The 13376-nt window shown below is 49.5% G+C and overlaps 1 long non-coding RNA gene across 1 annotated transcript in view; it reads right to left on the reverse strand.

The window, feature by feature from the left end:
• Positions 1 to 13376, reverse strand: part of LOC120616519 (uncharacterized) — a 64159-nt gene that overhangs the window by 1948 nt on the left and 48835 nt on the right. Inside the window, exon 4 of the long non-coding RNA XR_005656612.1 lies at positions 46 to 98. This is a non-coding gene — a long non-coding RNA (uncharacterized LOC120616519). The remainder of the gene's footprint in view (positions 1 to 45; positions 99 to 13376) is intronic.

Below are 13376 nucleotides of genomic sequence, written 5' to 3' on the forward strand. Positions count from 1 at the left end.
GGCTTCAGACCCCCTGTGTCCTTTTCATACACCCGTAATACTCACAGCTCTCTCAGTCCTTGGCCTCACTAAGGGGATCCAGGTTATCTCAGGAAAAGCTAGGACAAAAAGGAAAAAAGTTTAGAGGACAAATCACTAAATTGGATTTTGGCCAGATCTACTTAAAATCCCTGCTCTGCCACTTGCTAGCTGTGTAGCCTCAAATAAGCCACTAGACCACTTGTGGCCTCAGTTTCTCCATCTGTACAATGGGTATAATAGCTCTTGTCTAACATGCCTCACAGGGTTTGTGAGTCTCGGGGGAGATAATACCTGAGAAAATGTGGTGCTGCATCGACTGAGGTGCTGTAAGGAGCGCAACCCCGGGTGCCTTGGGATGAGCAGATGACCACACAACTGTGTCTGAGCAGACTCAACAGCTCGGTCCTGCCCGCAGGCAAGAGGTTGCTGCCTGGCCAGGATGGAAGACAAAGACTTGTCTTTCTCTGAGCCACTGCCTGGGAGCTCACACTGGACGTGAGACAGAGCCACCGGACCACAGGATGTCCTTCCCCCAACCACCACAGACTGCGGCTTTGAGCTTTTTTTTACTAAGGAAAACGTTTTCTAGAGTCTCTTTTGCATGAAAACCATCCTTCCTTTCATAAAACGCTCACAGGAGCCGGACAAGTAGCTCTCTACGATCCTTTGCACTCAATAATTAAAGTATTTACCTTAGTCTCATCCACCCCTGCTCCATGCCAGCTTCCAGTGTTGTCTCTGTTCCTAGAGAACTCCTTACTCAGGCCTCGAGACCACCTCCCTCACCAGCCTTGCTTCTCCCAGACCTGCCCTGGGAGTCCCCGCCTCCTGGCATTTGCTTGTATCACAGCCTGCACTTCTCTGAGCCCTGCCCTTCCCTGAAGAACAAAGCCTGGCCAAACCCTGTGCAGCCTGCTGGCCTATAGTGAGTGATCCTGCTTCCTACTAATTTGTGCAGAAATGCTAGCTACCGTTTACTGATTGTTAACTTCAGGTCACACAGCATGGGTGCTCTCATTTATTTCCAGGGAACCAGCGGTCCCGTAGACTAAAATGTGAACAGCCCTCCCTGGAGTTGTAAAGTGTGTTGACCCTATTTGATCTTCTCTTGATGTATTGCGATCCCCATTTCACTTATCACTGAGGCTCAGATCACTGAGGCTCAGAGAGGTCAAGTTAACTCATCCATGGTCACACAGTGGGTTTGTGGTAGAGCTAGGACTTGATCTCAAGTCAGTTTGCTCTGAATCCAGTGTGTTTTCACTCTCACGGTGGTGTCTTCCTCAACTCCCACCTGCCAGCACTGGAGGGCTGGGATGGAGTATTCGGAGTTGAACACACAGAGAGCAACCAGGGAATGTCTTGTGGTGGCAGCGTTGATCACAATGAGTTCGATCAGAGTTTGCCATTCAATCAACAAGTCTTCCTAGTGTCTGGGGCGTCTGGGAAGCAGGGACAGGCCTATTCTGTTCACAGCTTTGTTCTGGCACCTAGCTGTGCCTGACACGTAGCATGTGCTCAGTTAATGACATTGAACTCACGCTTGTTCATTCAAATAATAAAACAATAAAGTAAATAATACGAGTGAACACCTATGGAGTGTCTACCACTAGCCAGCTCTCAAGGAGTCTCCAGGAGAGTTGAGGTGACAAGGACCCCACATGGAGTTTTACATCAAAAAAGTATCTGTGGGAAGGCCATGAGGACACCAAAGGAAGAAAGAAGATGAGCGGCAACCCTAGATCTTCCAATCGTGTTGGAGGCCATGCCAGCAGCTGTCACCATCACAGTTAGAATACATTGACCGACAAAGCACGCAAACCCCAATTTTCCATCCACATCCACGGTTCTGCTTGTTCAGACCACATCTGGATGCTTTTGTTGCCTCTCCATACTGGATAACCAGAATGCTGAGGGCGACTGGACAATCATGGAAACTGGTGATGTCTTGCTTGGAGAAGGAAACGGAGGGTCATCTCTAATACCCGATGGACTGCCAGTGGGCATCAACCCTGTGCACCCCCGAGGAAGCTCTCTGGAAATGGACCAGAGAAGGAGGGAGCCTGGTGGACCGCCTCTCTGGGACCACATGAGGCCTTAGTCTCTGCAGCATACACTCTACACACCTGCTCACACACAAAAAAACGTTTATTAACTGCTGCCCATGGCCAATTCCTGACTAGGGAAATAAGAATGAATAAAACAAGCTTCCAACCTTAGATAAACATCAGTCCCATAGGGGACAGAGTCAGGAAAGCTCATCCTGTGGCCTCAGAGGCCTAATTATGCATCCCATAGGGTCCTGTCTCAGCCACTGCCGAAAGCCATTTTCTTCTTCGAATTCTGAAGGGGCAGGGCCCAATGGCAGATAATCAACAAACATATGCATATCTGAAGAGGGGGTGCTGGGGTGGGAAGTCCAGCTGAATCAACGCTCTATGGGGGCAAAGAGGGGCTGGGTCTCAGGCATGGTCATTTGCACGTGTCTTCTGCCCCTTCAGATCCCCTTTAGTCCGGACAGGCCTTGACCAAGTTGTCTTCCAGCCCGTTCCCACCAGTACCAGCCGATCTTTGCCGGCTGTGGTGACGTGTCCAAGGATGTCCTTCAATCCTAAATTGCATACTGGTCTTTATCTTCCGTTATCGCCAAGGCTCCGCAGGCTGCAGTCACAGCTGTGGTTCAGCAGCAAGGCTGCTCCGAATGAGGGCTCATTCTGCTGCCCTGTCCCTTCATTGCACTGCTCGGTGCTGGCACTGACATACATACACTCTCGTTTTTTATTGTAAAACAATAATTATGCCAGAAAAATGCACAAAACATATGTTCGGTTTAGTAAGTATAAAATATAAAGCAAATATCTGTATAACCACCACCAGGTCCAGAGATAAAACAATGCCAACACCCTCAAAGACTCCTGGGCAACCCTCCTAACCCCAACCCCGACCTCCCCCTCCCGTGGGCACGGTTAAATCGACTTTGTGATAATAATGTCTGTGTGTTTTTTTTTTTTTTTAGTTCTACCTCCTCTGCATGTATCCTTAAAGAATACAGTCCAGTTGTTGAACTTTTCATGAAAGAAATTATATATGTGTTTTTTCGTGTGTTTTACTCAGTATTATGTCGGTGTGAGTTACCCATTATGACAGTTCCATACAACATTACAGTTATTGCAAGTTGCTGTGGGTCTTTCATTTTCACTGCAGGAATGTTGTGTGGTTTATTCGTCTTCTCCAGTGGTGGTGGGCATTTGGACTCTTCTTGGTGCTGTGTGGACATTCTGGTACACATGGGTAGCAGTCTGGTTAGAGAAGATTCTGAGGAGTGGGGTTGCTGGGTTATAGGGTAGATGCATTTTCATCTTTTCGAGATCACTTAAGTACTTTTTAATTCTGAAATGTTTCTCAGGGAAACAGTGCTGTGACATTCCAGCATTGTCTGGGATAGAGGAAATGAGGTATGCTGGCCACTGCCATTTGACCGGCCCACCCTCTGCCCTCAGAACCTTGTACCCTGCAGCCCAGCCACGCCGTCCCCCTCTCTGGCACCCAGAGGCTGGGGCCTCTTAGCAGCAGGCTCCTCTCTGGCCTTCCTCCCTCAGAGATGCAGTTGGGTGGGGGTGAGAGGAGGGTGAGAATGAGGAAGTGGAAGCCAAATACGAGGGCCACAGAGAAGTCTGGTCCACAGACCTCAGCGTGTCAGCAGCACAGTCCGTGGGAGAGGAACGTGCAAGCTGCCCGTGAAACACGCCGAGAAGTGCCGGGCCCACGGGTACAGTGCCAAGGTGTGCTACCACCAGGCAAGCCGCCACTCTGCGATAGGCTCCTGTGCAGAAAGTCACTCTGCACAATCCTTACCCCAACCCTGTGGGTAGATGTTATCATCCCCATGTCACAGATGAAGCCACTGAGGCAAGAGATACCGAGTGACTGGCAATACTACACAACAGTTAATAGTGTGGGATCCGGACCTGTTTAAATAGTGGCTTTCACACTTACTGGCGCAACATTGGCCCAGTTACCTGACTCCCTTTAGCCTCAGTTTCCTCATCTGTAGGATGGGGCTGACTGACGCACAGGTTGTTGAGAGTTAGACGAGGCGTCGAAGGCGCTTAGCAGAGTGCTGGTACAAAGGAGGAACGAGCGGGACTGTGAAATGGGAGCTACGGAGTTCCAAGGTGGTCAGCCAGGACATGGTGAAGGGTGAGGGGGACAGCTCGTCTTGGCAAGCTGGGACTAGGTCACCAAGCTGAGGGAGTGGATGGGTGCTGTGTGAGGACGCAGTCAGCGGAGTGCTGGCCAGGTGGACTTTGAAACGCAGGCACCCAGGCAGTTCTGCCCTCTGGCACCTTTGCCCAGAGCTCTCTACCTATCTGTGGCTGCTTCAAAGGGCAGCGACTTGTGACAGGGAGTGGCTGCATACCTGCACATGTGGGAGCTTCAGCCCAGCTTCAACGCTGGTCTCCAGGAGGCCACACTGGCAGGCAGCAGCAGTGGCAGCCAATGGGCAATGAGCCTGTTGCTAAGGTCACTGGTGAACCTTATTTGGTGACATAGGGCTGACCCTGCCTTCACCTCTGAGAACCCTGGGAAACGCCAACCACAGATGTGAAACGAACGTCTCAAAACCACAACATTTCCTTTGAGAAAAGATTTGTCTCTCCTCTCTGGCCTGCCTCTCAGGCTGGACGCCTTTGGTACGATGCCTTGCAGCTTCAAGAGAGGAAAGCCGGGCAGTGAGACAGAGCAGGGAAAGAGGGCAGGGGCTGCTGCACGGGTGGCCTCAGGGCCTCACCAGGACCTCGAAGGCTTCTTCTGCTCCCGCCTTGGCAGTTGCCGACCCCTGCCTAGGCCTCCCCACACACACCCTGAAGTGTTCCTGGCCCCACTTCCTGCGCCCTTGGGAAGCGGCTGGTATGAGGAAGCGCCGCGGCACGCAGGGAGGAAGTGGGCCTGCCCAGGCCCTCACCATCTGCACCAGCCGCACTGCTTCGGTGCAGCCTGCAGCTCAAACGGTCGGTGGTTTCAGTTTTTCACCTCCCTCTGGTGCATCTTCTAGCTTAGCATTAAACAAGTAAAACTGTTGGCCCACCTCAAATGTAGAAGGGAAGCTGGGCCTGCAATATTTCCAAAATAATATTGTTTCCTCGTGTTTTTACAGTACCTTCGAGTCTTGAATTGTGCTCGTATTTGCCGTCTTGTTAGACTCTCACAGGCCCAGCTAAGGAAATCACAGCCGTACATAACGACGAGCCCTCACCATGTGTCAGGAACATGAATTGACTCACAGAATCTGCTATAATCATTCCCATTTTACAGAGGAGAGAAATGAAGCGAAGATACAGATTCTGTAATTGTCTCAAAGGTCACATAGCCCGTGAATGACAAAGCTGAGGTTTTAGCCCAGATAGCCCAGTTCCAAACTCTGCCCTATTATCTCCTGTTACATTGCCTTTCAGGGCCCATACACCAGAACAAATTCCACTTACAGATGAGAAGGTGAGGCTGAGTAGACTAAAGGTGGTGTGGGACCTGGAGTCAGGGCTACTTCCTCTGTCCATGTTTTTTCCCCACCAGAATCCTTCATTTGCTCCCCTTCTTTTTTATCATTGTCACCACCCCTCCCCGCCAACTTGTCTCCTGACCCACAGGCTAAACATGGCCTTTCTTTTCTAGGCAGCCGAGGGAGCCAAGTGGCCTGGCCTGTCTGGAAGAGGTTATGTGAGCCCATCTCTCAGATAATGGGAGCAAAGTCAGGGCCAGGGAGAATGTGCCACAGGACACCCCTTCCCCTGCCCTCCACCATCCCTTGCTAAGCCTTCGGGCCTCAGAAACCCCTGCACACACCAGGTCAGTCAAAGCGTTGCATGGGCTGGGGTCTGGGCAGATCTGTCCATAGCATCCGTAACTGAAGGTGCTCTGAGGAGCTGGGGCAAGGGGGCCTGGACGCTGAGGAAGGTCAGTGCAGGCCCCTCGCCGGAGCACTGCCCCTCACTCGAGCTCTTCAGGCTGGCTTCACTCATTGAACACATACTTTTTGTGCACCTACCACATGTCAGGCACTACCCCAAGCACTAAAGATGCAACAGTGAACCACACAGACTCCACACCATGTTCCAGGCCTTGAAGGGTTTAGTTCCAGCGAAGGAGACAGACATTAGGCAAATAATCACACAGATAGCTGAAAACCACAGGGTGCTATGTGGGTGCGACTTCGACTTCTGGGTCTTAATGAGTGTGGGACTGGGGGTTAGAATAGCCATTCTCTGCAGAACGGAGGGAGGGTGTGGAGTTAGGGAGTGGGGACAGTTCTTGGCCCCGTCCCCACTGTCCTCCTCCCCCCTACAGTCCAGTTCCTTCAGGAAATGGGCTTCCAAAAAAGCTGCTCTGCTGGCATCTGTAAAGTTGCCTGAGCGGTGCCTTTGCTGGCAGTTGCTTTCAGTGTTTCTGCCCGGGTGAGCACAGACTCACCTATGCGTGTGTGAGTGAGGGTGGGGTGGGGTGGGGTGGAGACACAGGAGAGGAGGGCTGGAGGTTCTTGATCTTTGATCTCGAGCACCTCCATCCCTCACCCGAGTCTGGTGTGCACATGTGGGAGAGCCCTGGCAGGCCATGGGGACGAGAAGCTGCTGGTGTGAAACACTTAATTCTGAGAAACATTTTCAGAATTAAACATTTTCAGATTAACTGAGAGCCAGGGCCCTTCCTAAAGTACCTCTGAAAAGAGTTTTTCGACCGAAAGCATGACATGAGCTCTTCCTAGAGAGGAAACCCTCCCAGGGTTGACAGCAAGCTGGCCAGCCTCAGAGGAAGCTGGCGCAGAGTGCAGCCCTTGCCGGTGACCCTGTGTTGACGTGCCCACTATAGGGCTGCTTTTGGAGCACCCCCGTGTCCTCACTGAACACACTGCTCCCCCGCCTCTGCTTCCTTCTCTCTCAGGGACTCTCCCTGTGGAAAAGGGACCTCAGCACTTGGGGCTTCGAGGCTGTGATTTCTAGTTTCATTTTCCAGTTTCCACTTAGAAGCAGCTCTGCCAGCTCTCTGCTCCCCATGCCACAAGGCACCCCAGGGGAGCTAGGGGACAAGAAAAAAGTGTCTCAGCCAGAACTCTACTCCCCAGGATTATTGTCTTCTCTCTTCCCCACACTCCAAGTTTCCCTTTATGATGCTAATTTGTAACAGGCATTAATAGAAACAAAACAAGAAAAAAATTTCTACAAAGAGCCCTCAGGTCCTTTGGCTCTCTCCCTTGCTCCATTTATTTGTAATTTATAGCTCGTCTAATTTCTAAAAGGATTTAAGGGCATTCATACCTATTTTTTCCTGTGTGTGTGAGCATGCATGCAAAACTATGGGTGGGGCGGGTCTTCCAGTGTACCCTTGCCCTGGTCCTGGTCTGACCTTGGAGGGGTGGGACAGGGCCCCAAGCTTGGCAGCTGTGGACCTTTCCTAATCTCTAGGGCAAATTTGTTCTTCAATGTGTCTAGTATCAGTTTTTGACCAATCATTAATCAAAGTCGTAATAAAAAGATAATCTCAGGACTGGGCTGTAAAGGTCCTTAAATAAACCCTTCTGTGAAGGCCTTGGGGCCAAGAGGAAAGGGTCTCATGTCTGTGGCTGGGTTTGGAGGCAAACGAAGGCACCATCCATCTCAGTTCAGTGGGAACAGACATGGACCTCAGTCACCTTAGTGGCTGTGGCTTCTTGCTTCACCTCTCACTGCCGATGAAGCTGGCCATGCCCTGGCTTCTGCACCAGGTGGCAAAGTTGGGGATGGAGGCTGAAGTTGGGCCAAACGTGGGGGCCTAAAGGGCGTGACAATTATGGTGTGGCTCTGGGGCCAGGCCTGATGGCAGTGGAGGCAGGGCAGCCCCCATGGCCCCCAGAGCCCACGTGATGCGGGGAGCCCCCACATGATAGTTTGGCTCATTCCCGCTCACTTACTGCAGGGCAGAGTGGTGCCTAGGGGTGAAGGAGGAGGCCCACTTCTCACGGGAAGAAGAAAGGAAGTGGTTCCTCTTGGGGCCCAGCAGGGTCAGAGGCTGTGGGGCCCTCACTCCTCTCCAAACTCCCTCACACAGGACAGGGTGGGTCTGCTCTCTGGGGCATGAGGTCACAGGCTCCTGGCAGGCTGCAGGGCAGGCTCCGGGAGATAGTATCAGTCATTATCAGGGATAGTGTAAGGCCTAGTACCAGTTCCAAGAAGGACAGCAAGGCAGGGCACAAGTACCTGGGCCAGGTGTAACCTGGACCAACAGATGTAGAGGCTTAGTTGTCAGTAACCTTCACAAGAGCCACAGCAATGATTGCATTATCCAGGAGAGTCACTACGCTCCTGTGGACGTATTGGAGGTGTGTGGTGTCTGAGAAGGCAGGAGAGGTGCTCCCTGCTCCCTGCTTACCTTCTGACATGTTACTGGGCCCACATTTTCAGATGCAAGAAAGAAATGAGCATTTTTGGAGAAGTGCAACCCTGGAGGTGCAAGGGAGTGAAATCAGGTGTGAGCAACTGTTCAAAGGATTGGCATCCAGAACCGAGATAGACTTGTTCTGGATGGTTCAAGGGGAAGAAGCAGCCTCGATGGGAACAGTCAAGAGAAAGATGTGAGGAGAAGACTTCTTATGAGTCCAGTGTGGTCTCCGAAGATAGACACACACACACACCTACCACCTACCACCACACACACACACACACACATTCTTTTTTTGAAAGAGAACAAGAAAGGAGTAGAATAAATACACACTGAAATTTTAACAGCGGCTCTCTAGCCGGTAAGATTTTAAATGATTTAAATTTTTCTGCTTGTGCTTACCAATAGTTTCCAAAATATCCATAATACACCCAACTTACTTTTTTTTAATCATGATAAAATACACATAACATAAAATTTACCATTTTAACAATTTTTGGGTGTGTGATTCAATGGCATTAAGTTTTACACTCACATCGATGTGCAGGCTTCACTACCAGGCAGCTCCAGAATTTTTTCATCATCCTTGACATAAACTCCGAACTCACTAAACTAACTCCCCATTGCCCGCTACCACCAGTCGCTGGCAATCACCATTCTGTTTTCCATCTCTATAAATTTGACTACTCTGGGTACCTCATATGAGCGGAATTACATAATATTTGTCCTTTGTGTCTGGCTTATTTCACTTCTTGGCATAATTTTTTCAAGTTTCAACCATGTGGCAACGTGTGGCAGAATTTCATGCCTTTTTAAGGGTGAATGATATTCTGTTGTGTGTACGTATTCCATTATCTGTCAATAAACACTTGGGTTGTTTCCACCTTGGGACTGTTGTGAATAATGCTGATATGAATGTGGATGTACAAACATCTCTTTGAGTTCCTGCTTTAAGTTCTTTTCAGTATAAGCCCAGAAGTGAATTGCTGGATCATATGGTATTTCTACATTCAATTTTTTGAGGAAAGGCCATACCATTTTCCATAGTGATTGCATCATTTTATATACACACTAGCAATGCACCAGGGTTCCAGCTTCTCCACATCCTCACCAATACTTGTTCTTTTCTTTCTTTTTTTTTTTAGGCAAGGTAACCCTTGGTTGACCTCAAAGATTGCGAGGACCTTGTCGGCTTACAATCCCTTATTTTTTATTGTTCACGCCTACAGCACCTGGTCTTCCTAGGTGGTCTCCCATACAACTGCTAACCAGGCCCGACCCTGCTTAGCTTTTGAGATCAGACAGGATCGGGCTTGTTCAGGGTGGCATGGCTACATATATATATATATACATATATATGTGTGTGTGTGTGTGTGTGTGTATACACACACATACATACATATATACATATATATATTTTTTATAATAGCCATCCTAAAGGGTGTGAAGTAGTATCTTATTGGGGTTTTGATTTGCATTTCCTTAAAATAAACTACTTATTTTTTAATCCAATTCTGTCTGAATCAAATCCCGAATCAAATCCTTTGTCCACTAAAGAAAGTAGTGGATTCTCAGCCCCGGGAGATGTTCATACCCTTTGGCTCAGCCCAGGCAGGGACTTGCGTCCACCTACTGGGCACTTCCCATGTACCAGGCTCTGTGCCAGGCAAGGGGCTCCGAAGTAACTGGGGTCTGGTCTCCAGTCTCTGTCCTTGGATTTCAGCCTCTGTGGGGAGCAGTTCTACCCAAGGCTGTTGTGGGTCCAGAGAGCCACCCTGTCTTGCGGGTGCAGCATTGGGAAAGGTGGCACAGATGAGGTGGCATGTGAGCTGGGCCTCAAAGTACGAGATGTGTGCAGTTGTGCAAGTGCAGAAAGGGACTGGGCTGTGCTGTTGGGCTGTGACAGCACTTACCACTACTGCCATCATGTAAGCATTTAATTCATGTCCGTCTTCTCTATTCCATTACGAGCCCCATGAGAGCAGGGCCAGGTGGTCTCGCTCGGCGTGGAACCTACTACGCCCAGAACTGCAGGTTAAAATGAATGCTTGCTAAATAAACAAATAGTTGAGGCAGAGAGGAAGCGTCTCCTTCCAGAACCCTGCCTGAGAGGCAGATAGCATGGCTGCACTCCATGGGAAGGGGATGAATGGGAGCAAGCTCGGTGGAATGAGAGGGATCTCTCCTTTTATGAGACTCAGATGACCAACGAGAAAAAGGCAGAAAGTGCCAGTTGTTGACAAGGATGTGAAGCAGCTGGAACTCCCATACATCGATGGAGAGACTGCTCTTCCTGTTATTATTTTAGGCTTCAGACAGCACTCTGGCTACCATTTGAGCCAATCAAGGGGACCCTAACATCTGCACTTAGACTATCAGATGTGAATATTCTCTGTCCAGAGCCATTTCCGAAAAGGGACTGAGTCCATAGGACATGGCGCAACCGAGAGCTCAGAGTTGGCTCTGTGCTCACCGGCCTCAAATGTGAACTTTGCCCACATGCCTCCTTGCCCCTCATCTCAGGTCACGCAGCTAGTGGGACTTCAGTCAACGGAAGGTGGACCCTGCTCTTTTCAAATAGCATGAGGGATGGGCACCGACCTCTGAGCACTAAGGTGATCTCCCTCAGGATGCTCAGAGCCCCTCTGCTTGAGGGCCCTTTATGCATACCCAGTCAGGCACTGGCACCCGAGCCTCCCGCTGGTGGCCCAAGACTCAGCGCTCAGAGCTCCTCGCTTACCAGGCGTGCAGCACGCGTGCCCACAAGGAGCCCACACACAGCAGCTCTGCTTGATGCCTGCACAGCTCAAGTCTGAGGGAAGGAAAGTGCTGACTCTTTGTGTGGTTTGTGTTTTTATTGTATCTTCTTCCTCAAGCTGGAGGACATTGTCGCTGAGTTACCAAATGCCACGGAGGAGGGCCCAGCAGTTCCTGGGATGAGGCTGTAGTCCAGAAACTGGGACAGGATGAACACAGACGACACGAAGTGGACTCAGTACGAGGCGGCGTGTAATCGAGAGTCACACTGCATACTCTCACTCTAAATGCTACAGGAGCTCGGAAGAGTGAAGAGTCAGGTAGGGGTCGGGTGGCCAGGGCAGGTCCTAGAGCAGGGCCCCCAAGGTGGGGAGCAGAGGGTACAGACCATTACAGGTGAGGAAAACAACTGGGACTTGTATGCAAACCTACCAGAACTCAAGAGCTGGCCAGGCCCCACTGGCTGCCCTTTCACTCAGAAGAAAGGCCATAGAGAGCAGGCCTCACTCACCCCACCCAGGTCCTTAGAACATATGCTCCACTGTCCCCAGCCTGACCACAACTCCCACATGAGTTGTGTCCCGTTCATTCTGGCCTAGAAACTGGGAAGTACCTGGCATGGGGCCCCTTCACTTCCTCAACATGATTGCCTGGGGCTCTCGGGGGACCAGCAAGGGGTCATTTTTGTGGTCAGGAAATGTCTGTGGCAACTGTGGACACCACAGGCCTTCTCTGGACCCTTCTGAAGTGGAGGCCACATTCCCAAAGATTCTCAACTGCCTAAACTCCAGCTCGTCTCTTGCTTCTTCCTGGTAGGCTCGTCCTGGTGTGGGGGTGAAGGTTATCTTTCCCCAGGTCCATGAGGTCCTCAGATGCAAAATATTGTAAGTTCAAGGGTAGGACATCGAGAAACTAACTTGTGGTTTTGATCGATGCTCTTCAACCTCGGCTGCACATTAGAGCCACCTAAGGAGCTTCTTAAAAATATTCATGTCCAAATATTTCAACAGACACTTTGCAAAGAGGAGATCTATATGGTTAGTAAACATACAAAAAGGCGCTCAACTGCATTAATCATCAGGGGAATGCAAATGAAAACCACATTGTGATACCATTACACACCGACCAGGATGGCTAACACGAGAGAGAATAGCAATTTTTGGCGAAGATGTGAAACAGCCAGAACTGTCATACATTGCCGGAGGGAGTGTAAATCGGTACAGTCACTTTGGAAAATTATTGGCATAAGGTACTAAAGCTGAACATGCTCGTATCCATACTTGCCCAGCAATTCCACTTCTGAGTATGCACCCAACAGAAATGCAAACGAATGTGCTTCCACAAACACTACTAGAATGCTCATAGTAGCGGTAGTCATAATAATCCCAGACTGAAAACAACAATCCAAGTACTCAAACATCCATCAGCAAGAGAACGGACCAGTAAACTGAGAACAATCCATATGGTGGAATACTCTAGAGCAACGAGAATGAATGAACTACAAGTATAAGCAACAGCTTGGATGAAACTCACAAATATAATGTTAAGTAGAAGGAGCCAGACATGAAAGAATAAATACGGTATGATTCCATGTATATGATGTAAATCTCAAAAATAGGCAAAACTAATGTATACCACTATAAGTGAGAATGGCGATTATTCTTTGGGGCAGGAGGGGATGCTGCTGATGCTGTTTCTTGCTCTGCTTTCTGGTTACTAAAGATAGTTCATTTTGTGAAAATTTACTGAGCTTTGCACTTATGGTTTGTACTTTTTTTTTTTTTTGCATGTATGTTATCCTTCAATAACAACAACAACAACAACAAAAGATTTTTTTTTTTAACCCAGATCAATTTGGTCAGTATCTTTGGCGTGAGGATGAGGTCCAGACATCAGTATTTTTTAACACCCTAGATGATCGTAATGTGCAGCCAGGGTTGAAAGCCACTGTTTTAATCTCTTGAGAAAAGTGGATCTATTCAAAGGCCTCACATGGTCCTAATGAAGGGCACTTCCGAATCGGTGGAGGGAGATGCTGGGGCGGGAAGAGGTCCATCTTTGTTGATATGAGTGAGCCTCCTGTACGGGCAGAGGAAGTGCTGTCACATGTTGTTGTAATGTTGCAGTGTCTGTTGAAAGCTGGTTGCATCAGTTTGGTGTGTAATGGGAAGAAGGTGGGCCCTAGCCAC

Source organism: Pteropus medius, unplaced genomic scaffold, assembly GCF_902729225.1.
Source record: "Pteropus medius unplaced genomic scaffold, Ma_sr-lr_union100, whole genome shotgun sequence".
NCBI classification, from domain to species: domain Eukaryota; kingdom Metazoa; phylum Chordata; class Mammalia; order Chiroptera; family Pteropodidae; genus Pteropus; species Pteropus medius.